General features: G+C 38.6%; 1 protein-coding gene across 4 annotated transcripts in view; it reads right to left on the bottom strand.

The window, feature by feature from the left end:
* The window catches only part of ARHGAP15 (Rho GTPase activating protein 15), a 618,637-nt gene that overhangs the window by 230,092 nt on the left and 362,127 nt on the right, over positions 1-26,418 (bottom strand). The window lies entirely within an intron of this gene.

Here is a 26,418-nt window from a genome sequence, read left to right as displayed (position 1 = left end):
ATTCTGTTTCCATACCCACTGCATGCTGAAATCTGTGTCTTGCATAGGAATCAATTTTTTGCTTTAATTCCAAAGGGTCTATTGCAGAGATACAAAGACCATAACTCCCTCCTTCATGGAACAAGACTGGCCCCAGAGAAAGAAAACTAACACTCTGCCATCGATTAGGCAGGGATGACAGAGTAAGTTATAGTCTCTCTAGGCATAACTTTGTTGTTTATAAAATAATGACAAGGAATTAAGAAAACTTCTACAAAATAATTAATCTTAATGATTTGGTGTCTTGACTGTTTCAGAAGAAATTTATCAATTATCACCAAAATTATAATTTTATCAGCATTTTGAAAGATTCATTCTGTGGGTCAATGATATTTGAAGACGCAAGTTCCAGGAGATTTACTTTGAAATGAATTTCTTAACATCTCTCCTGCCTTGAATGCCCTTCCTCTTCTCTAATCTAAGTATCCCCTTTCCTTTCTAGATCAACTCCGACCACACTTTCTCCACAAATCCTTTTCTTCCTATCTCAGCTTTGTGTTTCCTTTGACATAGGTTCTTTGGAATACCATTTCTTCTGGATGTTAATAGGCAATTTAGGGGCGGAGGGGTGGGGAAGCCTGTGATCAAAATGGTTTAGCAATGTTGGATTAAACAAAGTTAAACAAGTTTCTTTCATGTGTATTTGCAGCCTGTGATATGCCAACGTGCCCTGGGAATCTCCACAGGGGGCTGGAGGATGCGCTATTTCCCCAACTTATTTGAGTAAGCTCCTTTTGTTTCAAAGGGCATCTCTCCAGACTGATGCTTCTGATAACACACTCTGAAACCCTAGCCTAGTCTTCTCATTTGGAGCACGATTTATACTACCTTGCATCGTGTATTTACATTTATAATATACGGATGTATTTTCTCAAAGCAGATTCTGAGTGTTTACATCACCTATGAGTTTATATAGTCACCAGTGCTCAGCTCAGATTCTGGCCACAGAATTCGCTCATAGATATTTTTTATTGTAGTAAAATATACATAATGTAAAATTCCCCCCATAACCATTTTTACATGTACAGTTCAGTGGCATTAAGCACACATACATTCTCGTGTAATCATCACCACCATCCATTTCCAGGTTTTTTTTTTTAAACAGTATAGATGATTATTACTCGTAACGAAACAAATATTTAGTAGGTTCAAGGGCTTCCCACCTTGCTCAAAATGAACTCCAATTCCCTACTGCAGCTTCCAAGCCAATACGTGACCTGCCCTCCCACCCATTAATTGATTTCATTTGTGTCCTTTCTCCTCTCTCTCCCTCATCACTTGCCTGCAGCCACTCTGTCCACATTGCTGATGTTTGTCCATGCCAAGCAAAGTTCTGCCTTAGGGACTTTGTACTTACTATGACCTCTGCATGAAACTCCATTGCATTAGGGGTTTTTTGTAGCCTTTCCTACCCACTTTTTTTTTCACTGCCTCACTGCAATAGGATCTTGCCATGATACTTCCCTGTTTTACTTTCCTTAGAGCACTTACCTCCACCTGGCATATTAGATTGATGTGTTTATGGGTTAGTTGTTTCTCCTACTTAGAATGCAAAACCCAGAAAAGTAAAGACTATACCTATTTATTTATTTATTTTCTTTTCTTTCTTTCTTTCTTTTTTTTTTTTTTTTTGGCACATGCATAAGTGGGGGAGGGGCAAAGGGATAGGGAGAGAGAGAATCTCACCCAGCATGGAGCCCCAAGAGGGCTCTATCTCACAACTGTGAAATCATGAAATCAAGAGTTGGACATTTTACCATCTGAGCCACCCAGGCATGCCTAGATTACATCTATTTCCTTTCTTACTGGGTCCCTAGTGACTAGACAACATTTGGCATATACTAGAAGTTCAACAAACATTTATTAAATGATGGACTGCAAGACATTGTCTTAGTCAGCAGTGGAGGTCGTTGATACATTTAAAAAAAATCTTTGTAGTAGAAGTGCGGAGAAAAATAAAACACAGCATAACAGAATGGTAAGTGAAATATTACAAAGGGGTAGTCAAAATGAAATGTGGTGAGGGGCGCCTGGGTGGCGCAGTCGGTTAAGCGTCCGACTTCAGCCAGGTCACGATCTCGCGGTCCGTGAGTTCGAGCCCCGCGTCGGGCTCTGGGCTGATGGCTCAGAGCCTGGAGCCTGTTTCCGATTCTGTGTCTCCCTCTCTCTCTGCCCCTCCCCCGTTCTTGCTCTGTCTCTCTCTGTCCCAAAAATAAATAAACGTTGAAAAAAAATGAAATGTGGTGAGACTTCATGGAAGGCATGATTTTCACCCATTACTTAGAAAAGGTGATGGCTTAAATTAAGAACAACCCAGCAAGGAGGGAAGTAACTACGTCTAAGTGACAATATAATATATTTCAATATGAAAATGCACAATTTTCATCCAAGAGACAGAAACATGATATGCCCAAAAATATCAACATAGTGTAGACAAGTTGGAAATAATCATGGGTATTTGCTTTGAATACTCGGTCAATAACAAAGGTTTGTTCAAAAACAGTGAGCTACTACCATAAGACAAAATGACATAAAATACTATTTAAGAAAAATAACCCAAAACTTCCAATGGAATAATTTAAGTTGGTTAGAGATCACAGTCAAGAAGAATTGCTACAAAATCCAAAACCCTCTAGGGGCGCCTGGGTGGCGCAGTCGGTTAAGCGTCCGACTTCGGCCAGGTCACGATCTCGCGGTCCGTGAGTTCGAGCCCCGCGTCAGGCTCTGGGCTGATGGCTCAGAGCCTGGAGCCTGTTTCCGATTCTGTGTCTCCCTCTCTCTCTGCCCCTCCCCTGTTCATGCTCTGTCTCTCTCTGTCACAAAAATAAATAAACGTTGGAAAAAAAAAAATAAAAAAAAAATCCAAAACCCTCTAATGGAAATTATGACTCAACTCTATTTCACAAATATTTATTGAGCATGTGGCGGGACATCAGGGCAACCTCATTGCCCATGCAAGACGTACCAGAGAAGAACTTAATCCTTAAGTAAAAGGAAGACTTACTTGAAGAGGTAAGAGTGGGGATAAAAGGCCATTGAGAGAAGATGGAAGAAAGGTATACAGACACATCAGTGATGGGAACAATGACAGGAAGAATGAGATGTGCTGAGGGAAATATTCACTCTTTCTTAGGGAAATTTTGATGTATTAAGCTTTAAAAGAAGATGAATATGGTGTTGTGAAGTCTTAAATATTAAGTCAGGTAGGTTAAATTATTTGACTTGTGCAGATACCAATGATTTCTTATACATACACTATTCTTTCACCAACTTCTTTCTTGTTTTTAGATCCATTCATAAGACAGAGCTTGAAAATGTTCCCTATTGGCTTCTGCCTTCCTTGCAACTCTTGGTGGTTAGAGAGCAAAATATAAGGGGAAATGACTTGGGAAACTACAAGAGATTTTTTTTTTTGTCAGATAAAAGGAGAGGGGTGTATTAAGGCACTTTTTCTTTTTCATTCCTGCTTTGAACATCACTGTGCAATCATGTGATGCTTGGAGCCACTGAAGCAATCTTATCACCACGAGGCAACAAGCTGTAGACAAAGGCTAACAGGATTTTTAAAAAGGTTACAAAAAACCTGAGACTTCAATGACATTGTTGATGTTCTAAACCTAGAACATTTTTTCTAGACTTCTTATTATGTGACGTAATATAAGTCATTTTTAAACTGGGGATTCTATTCCCTACAGCCAAAACATTCATGACCAAATGGAGGCACTTGTTGTGAAGAAGACTGAACACAAGGAGATCAGCTAAGAGGCTAATGTGGTTGCCTAGGAAGGTGTTATGAAGACCAGAATGAGGATAGAAGTGTGGTGAATTTAATCATTGTTCACAATTCTTCTCTTCTCTGAATTAGATTTATACGTTCACCTCTTTTGCCATGTGACTGTGTGGTAAAACTCACTAGAGTGGACAATACTGACTTGTGCTGTTTCACTGATGTTGGGCTTGGCTATAGACTTGCTTTGGACAATGCAGGGTGAGTAAAAATGACTATGTGTCAGTTCCAGATGGAGGCCTTAAGAGGCATTACACATTTGCACTCACCTGTCTGTTTTTCTGCTATTGCCAAGACAAAAGCTTCTCTGGGTAGCTGTTGCCCTTTCAGTCTGGCCTCCAGAATTAATACATAAGGCACAGATCTGTGGCCAATGCTCAGTTGGGAGATAAGTCTAGTCAGACCTGCAGCTTAAAGTACAGCTGTCCAGTCAAGCTTGCCCCAGGCTACTTGACCCACAGACATATCAAAAATAAATGCTTCTGGTTGTTTGTCACTGAGATTTTGTGTTTCTTTGTTATGCAGCAATAGCTTACTGATAAAGATGATACCAGGAGTCCAGGTTGTTGGTAACTTAAGCTATGCTATGAGAATGAAAGCAAAGAGAATTGACAGGACATGGAAATTGAAATGGAGGAGCAAATAAATAGGGGAAAAGTTCTGAATTTGTTAGGAATGTGGAATTATGCATCAGTTTAGATTGCACCTTAAGGAGGAGTCTCAAAGGAAATTTCTCATTTCTCTCACCTTAATTTTTAAAAAAAGATTTTTTTTTTTTTAATTTTTGAGAGAGAGGGAGCACAGGGGAAGGGCAGAGAGACAGACATACAGAATCTGAAGCAGGCTCCAGGCTCCCAGCTGTCAGCACAGAGCCTGACGCGGGGCTCGAACTCACGGACTGTGAGATCATGACATGATCCAAAGTCTAATGCTTAACCGACTGAGCCACCCAGACGCCCCTCCCCTTAAATTAACTCATTATACTTTACCTAATGTTATGGCACTGTTTACTCTGTATTCTCTCCAGAACAATTCCATTCTATCAAATTCAAATCAGCGACTATTTCATGAGCACCTGTCATTTGCTGGATATTGTGAAGAATACAAAATCTGGTTCATCCACTTGGTGACTGTTTATCACATGCCCACTATAGGCCAGGCACTGTGCTCCAGCTCCATCACTGTGCAGTGATGCCTGAAGCACAATCTCCTACAGTCTGGGGTGGTGGTGGTGGACAGTGCTCACAAACATTTTCAATATCATGTGATTGGTGCCATTGCAAGGATGTGTAGTAATAATAACAGTGAGGTTTTGTCGTACACTTACACTAAGCCAGGCATGGTTCAAAGCACTTTATATATTCTAACCTTATTAAATCTTTACACTAGTCGTCAACCCTTTGGTGGTAGATACTATTAACCTTATTTTATGGAAGAGGAAACAGAGGCCCCCAAATATTGTGTCTTATGTCCATAGTAACAACACATCAGGCTCTAAGGAAAGACGAAAGGTAAGAACTGACCAAAGAAAATGAAGCCAAGGGGTGATTTTTGTAGGATTTGTTAACTGGATGCAGAAGGTGAGCCAACTCACCAGAGAGAGAGAGAGGATTTCCAAGTTTCTTGCTTGATTAAAGGAGACTGACATGCAGAACCCCGAGGGTTTGGACAAGAATAGAGAGACTGGTATTCAGGAGTTGGGATAAGCATTTCAGATGCAGAAGAATAATGATGGGAGACAAAAGTGAAAAGTTCTCATTGGATTTTGGCAATTCAGAGGCTACTGGTGACCATGAGAGAAATGGCTTTAGTAGAAGAAGGGAGTTGAAAAGCAGATGGTTGCAGACAAGGTTTGAAGAGAAGGCGAGGAAGTGAAAACAGCAAATGGACTTCTGCTGTCAGCGTAGTGCTGGCAATTCATTAATTATTAGGAAAGATGGGACCTGGGAAGGATTTTGAGCTAGGGTGGATAAGAGAAAATTTCAACTCCAGGGTGTTTTGATTGCCATGGTGTGCTGGAGGGGATGAGGTGCGCTACTGGCTACTTTGGATTGTTCGAAAGTGGGAGGTGGGGGAGGTGCATCACCGCCACTTGCTGGGTGGTCCCAGCAAGTGCAGGCAACCTCTGACTGAAAAACTGTCCCTCCTGATTGCTGATAGTGTCCTGGTGAGAAAAGAGCCTAGATATGATGAATTGAATTAGACAGAAGGGAGATGTTTGCTTTTACTAGTTACCAGAAAAGCCAAAAATTGTCTTCTTAACTCTAGCCTCTCTTTCAACTGGCTATACTCATCCAAGAAGATATGTCTTTGGAATAGAAGAACTTAGCATCTATGGTAAAGGTGCTTAAATGAAAGGTTGTCATAGAACCCAAGCCATGCCAGTGAGATTCTCCTTCAAAAGAAGGAGTGGAATTAGAAGTGGAATACTACAGACTGAGGTAGCGAGTTCCAGGGATTTGAATAGTAAGACTGCCTAGATTTAGACACGGGGTGCCAGGGGCAGCTATTTGGGGAGATGGACATGTGCAATGGGTTAGTGGGTCCAGGAACTAATTCACAGAGAGAGGCAAATGAAGCAGACACACCTTAGTTTCTCACTTTCTGTTGCCCAACTCCAGAGATCATATATCCTTTCCATGGGGTGCCATGATGTAACCTTGGTTTTGACAATAACTCCCATTTTATTTGAATACTTTTGAGTAAACTTCTGCTTACTGAAACCAAATAAACTTAACTAGAACATGAACATAGCATTGGCCAGAAGGTTTCAGGAGAGGGCTTACACTCACAATACAAAGGGTCAGTCTCGGCTAAATAGATCAATGAGATCCACTGTTAGAGATGGCACTGGTTAGGAACAGTATCATGGATGTCTATTGGTTTTATAGGTGCCGGAACTATTCTCTTATTCTCTGGTAAGATCACTCTGGTTTTCCTTTGGGTATGATCCCTTTCTCATATTAGTTACCATTTGGCTTAAGTGGTGCTGACTCCACCACCTCTAGCTCCAGGGATGAACATGCATTTCATCTCCCTGACCATAGCAATTGGTTCAGACATGAACACATGGCCCAAATGGACCTGGTGGAGCAGATCCTAAGGCTTTTTCTATTGCTACTGGGAGAAAGAAGCCTTCTTTCTACAGGAGTTGATAAACTACTGGGACATGAGTCTGAGCTTCCAGAAGTTGTGTTGCCACCTTCTGGGAAGACATACTAGAGAATTAAATCAACAGAGTGGAAAGAAGCTGAATAAGGGAGAAAATAAAGATTTGATAGCATTTGTGCTCCTAGATCCAATCATGCCTGAAGCTATCCCTTGGACTTTTCAATTAAGTAGTTCAATAAATTCCATTCTTACTTTTGCAGTTTGGACAAGTTTCTACCAATTAGAGTAAAAAGAATCTTGACCGCAACATTAGCCTTCAACATGAAATGATAGATCATATAACTTAGAGGAGATGATGATGCACATAAAATGACATTGCAAAGTAAAAAGTGTTACCTAAAGAAAATAAATCATAGAGATTTAGCTAAAATGTCAATGCCAAATTTAAGGGCTGTTGTAGGCTCTCCACCCATCTGTAAATTTGATACAGTCCAGAGATTGATACACCAAGGAGGACCATTGAATTACAGGAATGTGTTTGAACCACATCTTAAAAGGGTAAAAGGAAAGGAGAAGGGAGAGAGAGAGTATTCTGTTTTCTTGGTAAACATTAATGAACTAGCTTTGTCTCCTAAACTTCCATGCCTGTTGTCCTGGCATAACATTAAGGCTTCTTTCTGTTTCCCCCTTCTTTATGGTATTCCCAAAAAGGGTACAGTACAGAACCCCGAGGTCCCGACTCCCTACCTACATTCCCATCTGTGGGCTCACTAGCAATCCTTTCTTCCTCTCTTAACAACTTTTTGTATTTAGGAAACACCTCTTGCTAAGGGATGCCAATATTTTTGTAATGCTCCACAAATGCCTATGGCCTTGGCTGGTGTGATCATTATGCCTTCCTTCTACTGCTTCAGCACTTATACCTGGGGTGGCAGGCAACACATTGGTTGGAGAAAATCCATTTTCAGCAATTTTTCCTTGAAAGCATCTTTTGGTGAGAAAAACAAATAGACCTTCCACATGACTGCACTTATAAATCATGTTGTTTACATAATGAATTAGAGTTTAACTAGGGAATGGTGGTTTTCAATCTTTAAGCTCTCAAACTTTTGACCGATTCAGTTAGTTCGTCAGCATAACCAGGTTAAGTCTTCCAGATTACAAATTAGCTTCATTCTGCCTCATCTCTGCTATATATTTTTTGACAAATTATGGAAAGAACACCCAGTAATGGGATCTCTGTCAGTTAGATTCCAAATGAATCAAAACTATGAGGAAAACTACTCAATAGAGGCAGTTAAATGTTCAAATAATGTGACGGTGTTATCATCATTTACCCAGGGAGACAGTCTCCACATGCTTTTCAAAATGATTATTCTGCTTTCAGGACACAGGGCTGTTGCAGCTAGTCTAGTAAATTTTAAAAAGGAAAAACAAAGCACCTAAAACTACACATACATGAAGAACATAGAGGGGAACAGAAAACAGTAACAGACTGAACGGCTTAGACCCCCCCCTCCCTCAAATCAGACAACTATTTTGGTTGTGAGGTATATTTGTTAAGGGTTTTGGCTGCAGTTTAAAAAACCCACCGAGGCTCTCTTAAGCAAAGAATTTATTCAAATGATATTGAGGAATGAGAGTGGGAGGAAACTAAAAAAATTTACTAGGAACTCAAAGTAACTTATTAATTACTCAAAGAAATTACTGGAGGTTGGAGAATGAGTCTTGGAGAGGTTTCAAACCCAAGGTCCACAGGAGATTCATGAAATAAGAAACAGAAAATACAGCAATCCTCCCCCCTCCCCCAACATGGTCATAATGACCTATATTTATCAATTGCTCAAGGTGGGAAGTTCTTAGAGAGGATACCCAATTTGTTGATATTATGTTAAAAAATGGGGTTAGGATAAGAAAAAAAACATAGTCCTAGTGGCTTCCATAGTAGGTAGGATGCACTTGGAATATTCCTCACCCCACCCCATGAATGCTACACACATGGGAACCTCATTTCCCAATTGGCTGCTAGGCTGCTATACTGGAGGGGCAGTGGATACTGAAGGGCAAAAGTAATATTCTCAACATGGGTAGTTTCAGCAATTTAACTGAATTCATCCTTTGATTTTAAACTACAAGTAACATTTGGTTTTCTTTTTGAGAGTAGGTTTCTAGACCAAAACTTTCAGATTACTTATCAAAGAATCCTGTTTCTGCTTTTATCTTTTTATATTTTCTCCACTTTCAACCTTATTACTTTTCCTTCTTCTCCTTTAAAATACTTGCCATATGAGCCCCATCATATAACTCTACCACAACTTTACTGATAATTTTTGGAGAAATGGGTGATTTGAGTAAGTACTATAATTTACAGATGGTTTATCTCTTTGAACTAAGATGTTGAAAAATATGTTTAATGCTAAAAAACTACCAAATTTGATCTATATTAAATGCTTTAGAAGGTACTGTGTTATTTTCCAATGCCTCGGGGCTTTAATTAAAAATATAAGCTCCTGTTTTTTGATATACAGATAACAAAAATTAGGCAGATTCTCTGTTGAATCTCTCTTATGGAAGGGAAGTAAATTTACTTCTCTGGAAGGGAAGTAAATTTCTCTCATTGCCTTGTTTACTTGTGATTTTTTTTCTCATAAGAGACAAATACAGGGAAAAAAAGCATACTTTTTTAACTTTTAAGTAGTTTGGAATTCTAAATAAATAGAAATTCTAAATATATACACTTTTGTGTATAGTTTTCCCCCACATGTTTATTCATCCTTGTGCAGCTCATTAAGCTAACATAATAATGACAATGTCTACTCTAAAAGACTGGCCTCAAGAGATTTGCCCAGACTATAGAGAAGATATCCCCAAACAAGGGTAGGCTTGTCTGCAGCCTCCAGTCAAAGTTGGACAGTTGGATGCAGGAATAGCATCCTTTGACAAAAGCAGCTCAAAGGTGAAGTTCACGGACAGGCCCACTGTCATCCAAATAGAATGGTGGAGCTCTTCTCCAGCTGCTTCTATTTTTTTTTCTCTTTCTTCCACTTGCAGCCTTCCAGTAGTCTCCATCTTGCATGACTTCATATTCAGCCCCAAACAATGCTTCTAAGAAGTAGCCTTTTGCCTCTTCTTATGAGCTCCTAAACTCTCACGGAAATAAGTCTCAACTCAGTTTTGGTCCAAGTAATGCAATGGGCATTTTGGTGAGTTCACCAGCCAGGAAGAACTTTGTATCTTCAACAAGGAGTTTATTAACTCAAATGGAACAATGAGCAGTGAGTTTTCAATATTTGTCTACTCTAAGCACATGAATATATATTATTAATGTATATATAAATACATTAATATATAATACATGTATGATAGTATTGAATGGTGATAGGTGCTATGAGAAAATAAAGTAAGGCAGGGAGATAGAGAGCTACAAGGAGGCACTGTCAGCAATGACATTTCTGAGGCAGTGGCATTGAGCAAAGGTCAAAAGAAGTGAAGGTGTGAACATGCCAGTACGTGAGGAGAGCCTTCAGAAGAGCAGCAAGTGTATAAGGCTATGGAGTAAGCAGGGTGCAGTAGGGGAGCAGCATGAAAGCCTATGTGCCTAGAGTGAGGTTACAAACAGGAAGTATGGTTGCAGATGAAACTGAAAAGGTAGCCTGGGGGCCAAAGCAGGTAGAACCCAGTAGGTCACAGGAAGGTCATCAGATATTTTAAGTATGGTTTTATTCTAAGTAGTTGGCAATTATTGAGCCTAGGGGTGACATGAAGTGACTTATGTTTTTAAATGATCCTTCATTTGCTGTGTGGATACTATATTAAAAAGGGTCAAGAAAAGAAGCAGAGGCTACTTAGGGGGTTGGTGATATATTCCAGGGAGAGACAATGGTGCTTAGAGAAGGCTGGTAACAATGGGAGTGACTAAATGCAGTTGACTTTAGAACATATTTTAAGTTGAGATTTGCTGATCAAAGCAGGAGACTAGAAGTGAGGGTGACTCCAGCTGGCAAATGGTAGTGGTACTTTCTGAGATGGACAACATGCCAGAACCAAGGAATCAAGGGTTGTTCTAGATAAATGTGAGATGTTAACCAGACATCCCAGGACATGACAAATAGACGTTTGAACATGCAAGGATAGAATCTTGAGAGTCTGGAGCATCAAGCTGAAGTTTAAGTTTAGAAAACTTATAGAGAGATCTTAAAGCCACAGGACTGGAATATTCCAGCCCTGGATATTTGAATAACACCCTGTAGTCTGAGAAGAAGAATGCAGAAAGAAGAGAAGTCTAAGAACCTAACATAGGATAGCCCAATGCTGTGAGAGGCTGGTGAGAGGAGCAGGCTTATCAAAGAAGCACCCATGGACAGAAGAGTTCCACCAGAAGGAGCGTGAAATTGTAAACAAACAGTAATTGTAAAGTCACTGAAAGGTTTTTTGTCCTGTTTCTTTCATTTCTACTTTTTTTTTAATTTTTTTTTCAACGTTTATTTATTTTTGGGACAGAGAGAGACAAAGCATGAACGGGGGAGGGGCAGAGAGAGAGGGAGACACAGAATCGGAAACAGGCTCCAGGCTCTGAGCCATCAGCCCCATAGCCTGACGCAGGGCTCGAACTCACGGACCGCGAGATCGTGACCTGGCTGAAGTCGGACGCTTAACCGACTGCGCCACCCAGGTGCCCCTCATTTCTACTTTTTTTTCCAGGCCACAACTACCCTGGAAGTAAAATTGAGTAAGATGGTTGTTAGTCAACCAGCTGTAACTCACAGTCCAGCTGAAAGACACTAAAATAATCAAATAATGAAATTACAGTTTGAGGATAAAGAGAGGAAAGGATTAATTCAGAATGAGGAAGACAGGAATGGCTTCATGGAGTTGGTAACTTTGAGCTGGAAGAGTAAAAATGAATATGTTTACTAGGTAAAGGAAGCTGGAAAAAAATATTCAAGGTGAAGGAAACTATATACACAGAACAAGATAAATATAATTTCTTCCCTTTGTATTTCTATTGCATTCTATTACATTCTCTTCTGGTTGCCAAATGAGTACATAAATGAAAGAATGAATGAATAAGAAAAAACAATGTATGCAAAAGAATATGTTTTCCATCTAAAAACTGTGCCATGATCAGTTGAGTTGAAGGGAAATATATTTCGGTTTGGTCTGCTTTAGTGCAATTTGGAAGATTAACATGACTAAATTTTGTATAGCAATGACTGATTATTTACATTTTGAATTGATGGTATTTTCTGATTTTCATTTGCCTATCTTCATTTCATTGGAATTACAGAGGGGACTAGCAAAAGAAGAAGGGGGTAAAATTCAAAGACATCAAGTTTTGCCACCTTTTCCCATATTTATGCACAGTTTATATTCTTAAAATAGGAAACTGTCCATGAAATTCAATTGCTCAATCACATAACTTATTGTAATTATTCTGAACTTAAAACTTTTATCAATTAGATTGTCTACTTACTTCATCTAGTAGGGACTTTATTCATATCTTCCTCAACTTACCATGGGACTATATCATGATAAACCCATTATAAGCTGAAAATATCATAAAATGAAAATGCATTTACACTTCTAACCTACTGAGCATCATTGCTTAGCTCAGCCTACCTTAACCATGCTCAGAACGCTTACATTAGCTTCGAGTTGGGCAAAATCACTCAACACCAAGCCTATTATATAATAAAGTGTTGAACGTCTCATGTGTTTGATCATATATGGTAATGAAAGTGAAAAAACAGAATGTTGTACGGGTGCAGAATGGTTGTAAGTGTATGTGCTCTTGGCCTTCACAATCCCGTGGCTCCCTGTGAGCTGTGGCTCTCTGCCACTGCCCAGTATCATGAGGATCTTGTAGCCCATTATCACTAGCCCAAGGGGGGAAAAAAATCACAATTCAAAATTTGAAGCACAAGCTCTACTGAATGTATAACACTTCTGCACCGTCAGAAAGTTGAAAATCTTAAGTTGAACCATTGTGGGTTTTTAAATTTTTTTTTAATGTTTATTTATTTTTGACAGAGAGAAAGAGAGAGACAGCATGAGAGGGCGAGAGGCAGAGAGAGAGGGAGACAGAATCCGAAACAGGCTCCAGGCTCTGAGCTGCCAGCACAGAGCCTCATGTGGGGCTCGAACTCACGGACCGCGAGATCATGACCTGAGCTAAAGTCGGATGCTCAACCGACTGAGCCATCCAGACCCCCCTTAAGTTGAACCATTGTAAGTCAGGGATCATGTGTATTCTGAAATCAGTACATTTATTTCTGTTTGAGTGACAAGTCTGGGGAGAAAATTTGATACTTAAAATTTAGTCAGATAATTGATTGAATTTATTTTAAAGGATTTAATTTACCTTTCAGCCCAACAAATATGGACTGAAGCTGGAAATATCATTCAGTGACTGATACAAGTTGAAAGATTCTTTTATGGTAGAGAAGGTGTGGCAATTTTGACTCACTGTGAATTAAAGTCAAATGTAGGAAGAACACTGTACTTTTCCTAATATCAGCGTAGATTTGTTAGAATCCCAGGTGGTAAGACTTCAATTTATTTGCATGAATGCATAGTTCAATAAGAAAAGATTCAAATTTAGTGGGAGTAAAACTGCTTAATGATTTCAAATATTACTTGTAATATATTAATATAACAGGTTTGAATATCTATAATGGAGTCTCTTTCATTTGGGTCTTAAGGGTGTTCTCACAGCTACTAATGCTGAGTGCTAGGTACACGCTCAAGTACCTAAGAGGAAAGCACTTTAGGTTAAAAGCACTTTCTCTTCTCAGCCTCGGGTTAAAAGCTATTTCAGGATTCTGTTAAAGGCATTCTTTGGTCCTCAGCCTCAGCTTAAAAGCAGCTTTGATGAAAAGTGCTTTGAGGCAGGTAAAGGATTTTATAATAAACCATATTAAGAGCCAGGGAATCATGTGGTTCTGTGGCAATGTTGGCTAGCTCCGTGGAGGTGTGGTGTAAGTTCTGTGCAAGTCTGCCTGTTCCCCGTGGACTGCTCTGAACACTGTGGTCCTCTGGTTATTCTATGCAAAGAAATTGAAAAACATTTCCAGGAATGCAATTGGAGAGAAGGGGTTATGAGCCTAAATTAGTAGGCCATGATGCACATGTTTCCGAAACATTTTGTCTCTTTTGGGCTTCCAGTCAAATACAGTGTGTTTCTCTTTTTTAGCCCTTACTTTATTGTTTTTTTTTTCAGCCCTTACTTTAGAAAGTGACTATGCAATAACACTTCTTTTTTTTTTTTTTTTTTTAATTTTTTTTTTTTCAACGTTTATTTATTTTTGGGACAGAGAGAGACAGAGCATGAACGGGGGAGGGGCAGAGAGAGAGGGAGACACAGAATCGGAAACAGGCTCCAGGCTCTGAGCCATCAGCCCAGAGCCCGACGCGGGGCTCGAACTCACGGACCGCGAGATCGTGACCTGGCTGAAGTCGGACGCTTAACCGACTGCGCCACCCAGGCGCCCCTGCAATAACACTTCTAAAACACCTTATCCTGTCCTAAAGCTGTCCACAGATTTGAAAAAATAGGTATCTCACTGTGACGAACTTTGTAGACTGCACATTTTCTGGGTTTGTTGCATACTCTTTATTTATATTACTTTTCCGGCTAGCTGGACCTTCCTCTGCAGGGAAGGAGTGTCCATAAAGGTGGAATGGAGTATCTCAGTCTGCCTACTGAATTGGCAAAACCCAGATGACCAAATTAAAGTATCGATATTAGTAGGTACCAAAAGACAGTGACTTAAGAGAAATTTTGACTTTGTGGGGGTCATTGGGAGTTCTGAGAGATGACACAATTTTGCATGTATCCCAGCTAAGTCCTGGGGAGTAGATGTGACTTCTATTGAGGAAAGGACCTCACACAGAATGGAAAGAAGCCATTTTCTCACTTTGTAAGATTTTAGCCTAAGAGCTGTTGCTTCAGGTCCTAAACATCAGGGAAAACACACAGGTGGCTGAGAAGAGCAGTCTCCTCATTTGCTCTGGAGACAGAGTGAATCTAAAAATGCATGGGAACCAGAAGGTTAGGACTACTGTTTGACATGTAGAAGGTTTTGTAGATTTGCCAGCTCTTGGACGATACTGAAGCAGTGAAGCTGCCATCTCTCAGAAGATACTGGCTGCATGGCTGTGGTGAGGTGCCTTCCTTGGATAGTTTGTAAGGTAATGGGGTATCAAATGCAATATACTCTAGGTGCTTCCAGAAATAGCCAAGGAGACCTTGGAGAGAGATAAAGCCCAAGTTGCTATGGTTATACAGGTGGGAGTCACGAATTATGATATTTGTGCTTTAATATCTGTGTTATTTCATTCATATCCGCAGGCTGCTGGGGCATGACCCAATGTGGTTATATAGGAATTAAGTAAAATTAGATGAAAACCATTAATGCCATAATATATCCATTCATTGATCTTCTAAAGTGGGGACAAATTTGCAGCGTATGGAAATACTTTTTTTGATGTAGAATATTTCTTTATTAGCAGTGCTAGAGTGTCTAACTTTGGTGTTTTTTTTTAAATGTTTATTTATTTTGAGAGAGAGAGCATGAGTGGGAGAGGGGCAGGGAGAGAGGGAGAGAGAGAATCCCAAGCAGGCTCTGCACTTGACACAGGGCTCGATCTCACAAATCTCGAGATCATGATGTGAGCCAAAATCAAGAGTCGGTCGCTTAACTGACTGAGCCATCCAGGTGCTTCTAGAGTGTTTAACTTTGAAGGAAGGAATCGCATCTTACACATCTTTCTGGGCCCAGTATCAGCCCATTGTTTTCCACATGATAGCTCCTCAATAAACGTATGCCAAATAAATAAAAATGAATAATGGCTACTAAGTAAATAATAAAGTTTCCTATAAAATACAGACTCCTTACTCTGGCAATGCACAAAATACCTGCCACAGATGCTTCTCATCCAACCCGCTGCATTTCATACAAGCCACCATTCCAATGCTTTCCTACAATTGTGCACTTGAATGTCTCACCCAGCGCTCCACATGTCCAAATACTCTAAGACTCAGTTTAAAGACCACAGAATAAAGGAAACATTAATCTTTCTCATGCTTTTCCCATTTGTAATTTCCCCAAATCCATGACCTGACTGTCCCTAAAGCATTCGACACTTTATATACTATGCCATATTTGTTGTGCCTTTATCTCCCTTACTCATTTCTTGGGAAACTCTTCTTTACATATCTTTGTATCCTCTTAGGACATTGTGATTTAAAGAATATATGAGTAGGTGATATAAATAATAATCAAAGCATGAAGAAATATCAGCATAGGTTCACCTGGGTGGCTCAGTTGGTTAAGCGTACAACTTCGTTCAGGTCATGATCTCACAGTTTGTGGGTTTGAGCCCCACGTCAGGCTCTGTGCTGACAGTTCAGAGCCTGGAGCCTGCTTCAGATTCTGTGTCTCTCCTCTCTCTGCCCCTCAGCTGCTCACGTTCTCTCTCTCTCTCTCTCTTTCTCTCTCTCTCAAAAATAAACATTAAAAAATTTTTTAAAAAATCAGCATAGTTGTTCTTCATCCTTGTTACTGGATAGTGCATGTCAAGCTACAAGCACAATGTGAGGCACAGAGAATGCTCAAAAAGTTGGCTTTATTAATGTAATGCCACAAAATTCTCACCCTAATTTGTCTGTTTCGCAATTTTCAGAATACCTGCTCTACAATCAGGAGAAGAAGTGCTCACAATATGCCATACCATAGAAAGAGTAGAATTAGGAGTAGAGTAGCAATACTCTATGCTAATTGCTCTTTGTGTAGTATCGATAGTCATAGGAGATATTATCCGGAGAGTATTCGGACAGAAAATTTCATTACCTTGTCCAAACCCTCAAAGCAAGTAATAGCAGAGCCAAGACTAGACTTCAAATCTACTTCAAAATTCAGTGATCTTTATGGTTTAATGACTGCAATACATTGTTTCCCTGAGTAAAACAGAATACATATAGCTCTTTCAAATAGTGGCGAAGAGCTTGTCACCACCACCTTATCACTTCACACCATATGTATCCACACCCAATGAAGAAAATGCTCTTTCATATACTTCATTATTTCAAGCATTCTTTATATATTTAGACATATATAAAACTAAGTACAGTTTTGTGCTCAAGTATCTCTTTTTCCCAAGAATGAGCTGCATTTCTTATTAGATATTCCTGGAGTCTAGGATTCTAGGCTGGTGATAATGGGGGCAACAGGCTGGGAACCTTCTCTAGCAGAGGTTGCTTCGACCACTTCCAGTCTCCAGATGGTATGCCAAATCGATTAGCACAGACTCCTTCTAGCAGATCTCAGATGAGTGTCTATGATCCAGCTCAGTACGTGAGAGTGACGCTCAATACACGTATCCGTGCCAGCCTCTCAGACTCTTGACTGAGAGAATTGCATCTGGGAGACAAAAGTTTCCTTTGGGCTTTTGGTAGTGTTCATACTATACTAACTAATTGTAGGAACATATGGCTTTGGGTTATCACAGGGAAGTGCTTCCCACTAAAACTTTCCTCGAAAGTACTTAACACCATCTCCAAAATTCCTCAGATACAATGAGTGTCCCATATCCCCAACTTTCTTTGGATAGGATATTTATGCCCCCACTTTTGGTACTGGACAAGGATTGTGGTCCCTGTTTTCCCTACTATCCACCTCCTACTCATCAGTCCTTTCTGAAGCCACAGATCCCTGGCCGGGGCTTCTGCTTCCTATTCCATCCTCCATGCTATAGTATGAGACAGGCATGTCTACTAACGTAGTGCCTACTATGTGGCGCTGAACTGTCACATTTGGAATACTTATATTCCTCTACTGCATAGCCATTACTGAAATACCTTCTCCATATTCCTGAGGCCTCTTGAGTTGAACATAACTTCAGACACAGATGTGATTGCCTCTCCTTGTGTGTGATTAATAGTGTATTTCTAATCAATATTCCTTTTCTTCAAGATGATTCATTCATACTATAAATATGTGATCTTTCTGGTTAAAGGTCATGCACGCAAGTGTGTACATGAATAAAGGAAACTTATGATAGGGGATTTGAGATATCTGACATCATCGGGAATTCTGGTTTTGATGAAAAGAGGGCCTAACCTTGCTTTTTTTCTCCCTAAAATGTTTGACTTCTCCAACCGGTAATTATGTAAACATATTTATAGCCAAAACAGGCTCTCACTTCCTTTTTTGACATATTAATTGCTTCTAAAAACATTAAGTGAGGTCCTGTCAAATTCTTTACATAATATTGAATGTTCTCCTATGCTAATTAATTTTTTTAAGATTGAAATTGTCACATGCTCAAGGCCTCTCTGAATTTGAAATGTGAAATCACAAAAGAGGTAAACACAGTATTTTACTGTTCAGGAAATGAAATGTATGAGGCAGTACAAATGATGATAAAGTCCGGGGGAGGGACAGCCTTTCTGAAATCTAGATTTTTGGAATCTCAAGATATAAAGATATTCTCAAGATATCATTTTCAGCCCATCTGCTTTCTTAGTTCTCAGCCTCTCGTCGCATGATAGATTCCTTCACTGCGAGGTTAACTGAGGCCAGCCCTTTTCCGCCTCCATCTTTGCCTTTCCTCCTATGAGTCTGAGTTCCAAGTTCAAAGGGACAAGTTAGGAGTGATATATTCAAGTTAATGACCCTCACATGTGTTTAACTTGGATGACATCTCCTCTAAAATCTCCCTCCTGTCTAATATGGGTAGATAAGAAAATCATTAAAAAATTGGAGCTCAACAAGTGTTGAAAGAGCATGGAAATTTCTCTCTTTTGCTCTTACATTTCTAACAGAACTGGATTATGAAAATGTCAGTCTTTGTAGCAGCCTCTTAGATGGCTAGCCACACAAGTTCTCCGTCACAACACGAAGCATGATTCAATGGCCATATGTAACTCAGAAAGGCACCAAATTGGGTAATTTTAAGATTTAGTAATTTAGATTAAGTACACAGCTTATAATCTGGGGCAAAATTTGAGCAATAAACATATAACACACTTTCTTATAAAAATTCCCCATATATATATATATGTGTGTGTGTGTGTGTGTGTGTGTGTGTGTGTGTGTGTGTGTGTGTGTGATTTATTTTGTTTTACTATCTATGAGGGCATCCTTTGCATTTTATTTTACTATCTATCAGGACATCTTTTGTATTTTGATTGTCTTGCACGGCTGAATGTACGCATCGTCAGTGTTATTGCGAAATAAAATTCTTATTCCACAAATTGTTATTAGCAATTTTGTCACTTTATGTGACACTTTATGTCACTATTTATGTCAATTCATTAGCAATTAGGTATTTGTCACATGTTTGGGATAGGCTAACTGGGCACAATGTTTCAGGTTTTTTTTTTCCTTTTAAAAATAAATATGTGAAATAGGTACATAATATGTGGTTTTATGTATCTTCAACAAGCCCCAACTTAATCTTATTATTATAGATTGATGTTTTCTATCAGTTAGCTATATGAAATGGTTCTAACATTTTTAATGGGATATCAAAGGTAAAATGCTCAAAACAATTGAAAATGAAATGGAGTTAGGTCCTAGTGTTAAGTAGTAAGGACACTGAACTCTTGGAAAAATATGAGTTGAAGAAAGCATGTATAAACAGATATTTCTTTCTTACAAACTTCTTTAAGTTTCTCTGAATTCTCTTCTTTACTGGGCTTTTCCCCTAAGCTACTATTAAATCGTGAAAGTGCATTTTCATAAAACCTTTTTATGTAAGTGTTGCTGATTGGAGGAGGGGAGAAAAGTTCCCTCATTTCTCTTTTGTGTTCTTTTTCTTTTTTTTTTTTTCTCCTGTGTGAGAAGAAAGTGTTCAGATCATCTTTTTGAATAATGAAAACAATAATAACTGCTCCCAGGAGAATAAGAAAGCAAAGAAGAGGCTTTGTTTGACTTATCTGTGATAAGGCACTTTGGAGCTTCAGTTTGTGTGAGTTGAAGAATGAGATGTACACAACACTCCAACCCTTCTATTATGACAGTTTATGCTTCCTCTACAGCTTATTTAACTCAGATGCCTGGGAAATAGACACAATTACCACCTTATGGAATGCTACTTAACTTTAAATGTTCCCTCCAGAATAGAAACCCACGTCATCAAAATTTATCTGTTTCTCAGGAATTATTTCTTCGGAAGGCTTCTGCATATGCCTGTGCAATTTTAAAATTTAACCCAAGGTTGCTCAGAAATAACTGTGATATAAAAAGAAAGAAAAAATTCCCACACTAAGGGAGTGTGTTCACAAGAGCTCCTATGAAAGAGCTGTGTCCTATGCCCATGTACACTATAATCATTCACTCTTTCAGCTGTTATCAATTTAAAACCAATGAAACTCCCACACTGAGTCCATTTGAGCAGTCAATTTTCATATCTCGAGGCATCTGTAGTTATTCTGAATTGGCTGCAAAAGCAGAACTAACAAGTTAAGCTCTAACCATAAGTCGACATCAGGCTGGTAAACCATACATCAAACACAGACAGTTAGTCAATACTCCAGTATGAAAAACCAACCAGCATTTTAAAGAAAAGCAACATATTCATAATATGTTTGGCAGTCTGGTTTGCATTGCTTCCTTGATGGCTGTGCATTTAACTTTCCAGTCAACAGGGAGTTCCTCGTACTGGCAAAGCAACATGTTTGAAGGAAAACGGGTCGGTCTTCTGATTTGTGGGTAATATTTCTAAATGAGAATAAAGAGGGCTGAAGAATGTGGCTTTTGTGAATAAGAATCTAGAGAGTGTCTTAATAGTTGCTTTTTATAAGAAAACCCTTTCAACCATATGTTCTGGATCTTTGCACACAGTCCCTACTTCAAATATTATGTCATTGTCAGGCCATGTGTCTCAATTTTGTGTTTGGAAAATATGGTTGCTTGAAATACCTCTTTCTCTCCCACGAGTGACTCCATGACAGGATTGTTGCCTCCCATAGAGAGAAGAAGACAATGAAGAAGGAGTATTCAAACAAGATCAAGGCAGTCATCACTTCGATCAAATCATTTCCAAATTTCTGGGGCTGGGGGCCTTGGGCGAGGGGGAGTGAAGGGTGTTTATGACATATAGCTGCCTATTCCCAGAACTCTTTTATGTACTTTTATTTTATCTTCAAAAAGAAAGGACATATTAAAGGGAAATATCTAAGGAGGAACAATGCTACATAAAGTTTATGTTTTCAGATCTGTTGCCCCAGAAAATGCTTTGATAAAACACACTTACAGCAATACAGTCAATTTCAAAGAAAAGTTGGGAGACATACCTCTCCATATTGCAATTTGACTAACACTGACAGACCACCAATTACAATTATCCAAATTCTGATATGGTCTCTTGTCTCCTTCCCATAACGAAAAATAGAAAATGCTGGAATAGCACTTTTGCAACACTGGGTTATTTTTCTGATGACTGAATTTTACAGAGGATGGTTACATTTTAATGTTGCTAATCAGGTAGGGTAACAAGTCAAGAGTGAAAGTTCTATATTGAACAAAATTTACCATCCCCCCAATAACATGATACATTTTTTTCTTTCTCTTGGGAATTTGTAGAATATTGTTGATTTATAATAGACATGAATTTGAGAGGAAAGATTTGCAGGCCCAACTGTCAGTGATACTAAAGGAAATAAAAGGGCACTATCTTAATCTTAGGATATGTCAAAGTGAGTTGTTGATATGAATATTTCCTGTGCTTGTAACAGTCCACACATCTGCTGAATGTGGACCCCGATAAGGAGATACTGGTTGTGAGAGCTCTGATAGATTCTATCCTTAGAGACACATTCAGTGCACACATAATGTGGACTCAAATCCCCATTGTACCATGAGTGAAGAGTGGGACCTCCTTTCTCAAGCACCATGGAAAATTCAATTCATCTCCCTGCCTGGGAAGCATTTATTCACACGTTTGTTCAAATTATCAGTCTTTAGGTCAGAAAGAAATTCTGTTTTCTTCTCCCTCAATTATCAACCTCACCACAAAATGAAATCACCAGCTAGTACTTTGTGTGAGCAGGAGAATTATAAAAACTACAAAGGGGAAAGTGACTAGCCAGCATTGGCTTTGGATACAGTTTGTAGGGTCTATGGAGGCCCTGTAAAGCTAACAAGAACTAAGCTGAAGAATCTTCCCCTGCCTGGGAAGCTGGGTTTAGGAGTCATGAGGGAACTTTGTGGTATGAGAACACCTGCTGGAGAACAGCAGGGTATCAATAATAAATGCTAACCTTTAAGAAAGGGGAATTCTTATGAACACAGATGCCCCGCATCTTTTTCTTCTCTTTAGGTGGTTTCATGGAGGGAAGATTTAGGATGTGATCAGAGGACCGAATGGTCATGCACCACCTCTCCAGAGGGCAGCAGCCTCCTGGCACAAGCAGGAAATATCACATCAGCTTGACTTTGGCCGTGTGCAACTAGTTGAGGCTATGCTTCCAAGAGCATAGAAATTTTGGCTGGTGCAATGTCAGGGGCAGAAGGGGAGATTTTGTATCTTTTTTTTACAATCTACACACACACACACACACACACACACACACACACACACACATTTGAGTTAGAACACAGAGTATGTGTAAAGCATGGTATAGATCCACCTCATGAAAGAAAACCTGTGTGTATTTGTTACTGTACCATTATTGGTGCTCATGCTCTATTTCTTCTTATTTTATGGAAACTCGTCAGTCTTCAAAATGGAAGGCTTAAAGACAATATTTCATCCTGGCCCCAGGATTAGACTGAACCCATAGGGTATGCCAAAACTCTGGGCCATCTTTTAAGGATCGATAGTCGCTAGAATAAATAAAACCAGCATCTACTGCCATGGCAAGAATTAATATGGGTTTAGAGACCATTGGCTAAAAACAAAATGCTGGTTTTGAATCAAATGGGTCAAATTCATCTTATATTCCCAGCACTTAGCATGGCTATTATTAGACATCCAGTCCGTTTTAGGGCCGAAGCCTGATACTATCTGGCATTTTCTTTTAGTTAAAAAATGGGAAAGATTTTGAAGGCTTGACTCAAAGGGAAATAAATGTAATTTAAAGAAAGGGAAAAAGAGAATTATTATAATTATTATTATATACAAATACATAACATATAGTAGGTTATACCAGGACATTTTTGGTAAAACCATTTTGTGGATATTAAAAATCAGGTATATATAAGTCATCATCTCAAATATTATACTCTATTGCCTGTGTAAAAGGTCTCTCTCCATGAGAAAGGAAGTTCTTGAACCACAGACTAACCAACTTATTATTCTGGCTCATTCTTTTTCCCCTTACCTAATTCACTCCCATTTCTGGACCTCATTTTTCTCTTGTTGCTCCCAAGTTATTCTGCTTTTAATATCTCCTAAGACTGGGATCATTTCCTCTCTGAATAACAGGCTTTTAAAAGACATGGGCTTAACCTGTTACCCAGGTGCACTTTTTTCTCAACATTTGCCATCTCTCATGGTGACCTGCGTTTTATTATTGAACAAAAGCTAGCTATGTGCTACTCTATTACCAACACATTTGCTCCCAAGAGCCTTTAAATAACAGAAACTGCCTGGGAACTATAAATGCAAAGGAACCAGGAAGCTTGTAGGCCAAGATAAAGAAGCTTAAGGTTGGCTATTAATTTTGGTTAATATTAAATCATGACATAGCTCACACGTAAGGATCATAGTTCAATTATGAACCATAAAGAAGTTTAAAGAAAAGAAGATTTACAAGATATTTTTAAGCACATTAGTGCATATTGTGGAAGTTGTGAGAGTATTTCAGGCCCAAAATGATAGACCTGTGCCCTGGTATATAAATTCAAATACAATTACTCTCAGACTAACACTGATAAAGTGGCAGAATTGGAGCATGTCTCTACCCAAAGGTATACTGTGGTGTTGCTCATAAATGTTTTGCTTAAATTAACAATGTGACAGGTAGGTTACTCTGTCATACATCAGTTCTAACAAATTATTTTTAAAATAGTTTCCTTTTAACTCAATGATTTTGCTATTCATAAAGATTACTGTTGAAATTTTAGCGCTTATAGCTTGAATCTGAAATGTGAATGGCAAATCTTTCTTTACTTCTCAATATAATTGACATATTTTATTAAAGTACTATAATTTCAAAGACATTATTTTCTCATGTGACAGAAACCTTAAACAATTAGTTGTGCCTGTGTGGGTAATTACTTAAATGTTCCAGCAATTAGATGACACTGTATAAGTTGGTGTAGCTAGAAAAGAAAATGAGCTCATGGCCATTTATGTATAAAGAGTATCATGATGAAAATTACAAAAAAGATAAATATGAGCCAACCATAAATTATCTACACTCTTCCCTTGAAGTAAGCAAGTTACTACTGCCTTTCCTTGTCAATTGCCAGGATTGATTTCCCAAATTTTAAAGGAATACCTGAGAAAATGGTTTCCCAAGGCCATCTTTACCATAATTTGCTCCATCAACCTAAGTAATAAAGAAAAAGAAGAGGGCCAAAAGGGAAGAAAAGAAAGATGAAAAGGACAGAAAGATGGAAGGAAGAAAGTTGCTAAGTAATTAAGATAAGCTGGGCACGGTGTGAAGTTCTTCCATATTTCATTTAAATTTTATGATGTAAATTTCATAGGTGAAAGAGTCAGTAACCAAATATTAAGTTATCTAGCTGGCAAAAAGCAGAATCCAGCTACAAACCTAAAGCTGCTGTACTTTCGAATAAACTCAATTTTCTGAATTGTAAAATGGAGTGGAAATTTTTCTATCATAATAAAAAATCTTGATTGATTAAGTTTATCAAGAGTATATAAGTCATTCTGGAACTTTTGGAAATATTTCATGTTTGACACAAATGTGACAGTCCCTACACATTACCCTATAGCAAAACTGTTATCATTAACAAGCTCTAACCATGTACATAGAATTTTAGCTAGTCTATGGAGCCTCATTTAGTAATAAGAATGAACATCCTTTGCCCACCAGACATTTGAGCTAAGTCACTAATGTGATAGAAGTAGAATGAGTGAAATATATCCATGTAAAACTGATAATTTAAAGAACATGAGACAACATTTTAAAATAAAAGTTTTTTAAAAAGTCCAAATGACAACAACACATTTTAATTTATATCCTTGGATAAGTTAGAAAAGTATCCTCTATTTTCTGTTTTCTCACTTATTCAATTAATTAATATTTATTGAGTGCTAACTGCCACAGGCCATCCTCATTATTAGGTACGAGAGTAAAGGTGGGATATTCAAAAAAAAAAAAAAGAAAAGAAAAGAAAAAGAACGGAGAATAAGAAAGACTCTAACAAATTGAAAATATAATTGCTAAAGTTAAATCAATAAGGACAAAGGGATAAAATTGAGAATTCTTTCAGAATATGGGAGAAATAAATCCCGGTGATCTAAATGCTCACATCATAAGGATCCTAGAAGAAGAACCAGAGAAAACTGATGGCAGGGACTGACTTATCAACATAGTAATAGAGAGAAAAAAATTCAGAGCTGAAGAGAATCTTAATTCTTTGAGTGCTAAGCAGAGTAAATGTTTTTAAATTCTGCCAACCATATACATTATCTTGATTACAGAATCTCAAAATAAAGACAAAAAACCAATGATTCTGAAAGAAAAAATATTCAAAGTAACAGGAGTAAGAATGGAAACTACAACTCTGTATTCTAGAAGCAATGGAATTTTATGCCCAACTACACTATTGATCAAGTGCGGGCATACTGAAGATATTTTTAGACAATCAAGGTCTCATGTTTTCTAAATGAGTTACTGGAGGCTGTTACATAGTAATAGAAGGAATTAAAGCAAGAAAGAGAAGGTATGGATTCAGAAGGCAGTGAATACAATTCAGAAGTTCAGCAAAAGAGAATCACGGGCTGATTCCAGGTAAAGCCTGGAAAACAATCAATCCAAGTGTGGTGAGGTGATAGAAGGAGTTGAGAACATATTCTGGGAAAAAAACAAAAACAAAAACAAAAACAGGGAGTCACATTCTAGGGACTCTAGGGAGTATAGGGAGTTGAACACAGACTGTTTAACTGAGAAGATTGAAGTCCTTGATGACATAAAGGCCCAGAGGCAAGAAAAAAAGCTCTGTGGTGGAGGAGGGGGAAGGAATCTGTACAAGAAATGCACAATCGAAAAGGTATCAAACTAAGGGGGCCTGGGTGGCTCAGTCTGTTAAGCATCCAACTCCTGATTTCGGCTCAGGTCATGATCTCACTGTTGGTGAGATGGAGCTATGCATGGAGCTGTGCGATGACAGTGTGAAGTCTGCTTGAGATTCTTTCTCTCTCACCCTCCACCAGTTATGCTCTCTTTCTCTATCTCAAAATAAATAAACATTTTTTTTAATGTATCAAACTAGGGGTGCCTGGGTGGCTCAGTCGATTTAGCATTTTACTTCAGCTCAGGTCATGATCATCTTGTGGTTAAT

Source organism: Leopardus geoffroyi, chromosome C1 (genome assembly GCF_018350155.1).
Source record: "Leopardus geoffroyi isolate Oge1 chromosome C1, O.geoffroyi_Oge1_pat1.0, whole genome shotgun sequence".
Lineage (NCBI taxonomy): Eukaryota > Metazoa > Chordata > Mammalia > Carnivora > Felidae > Leopardus > Leopardus geoffroyi.
This window is presented reverse-complemented; position numbering and strand designations above follow the sequence as displayed.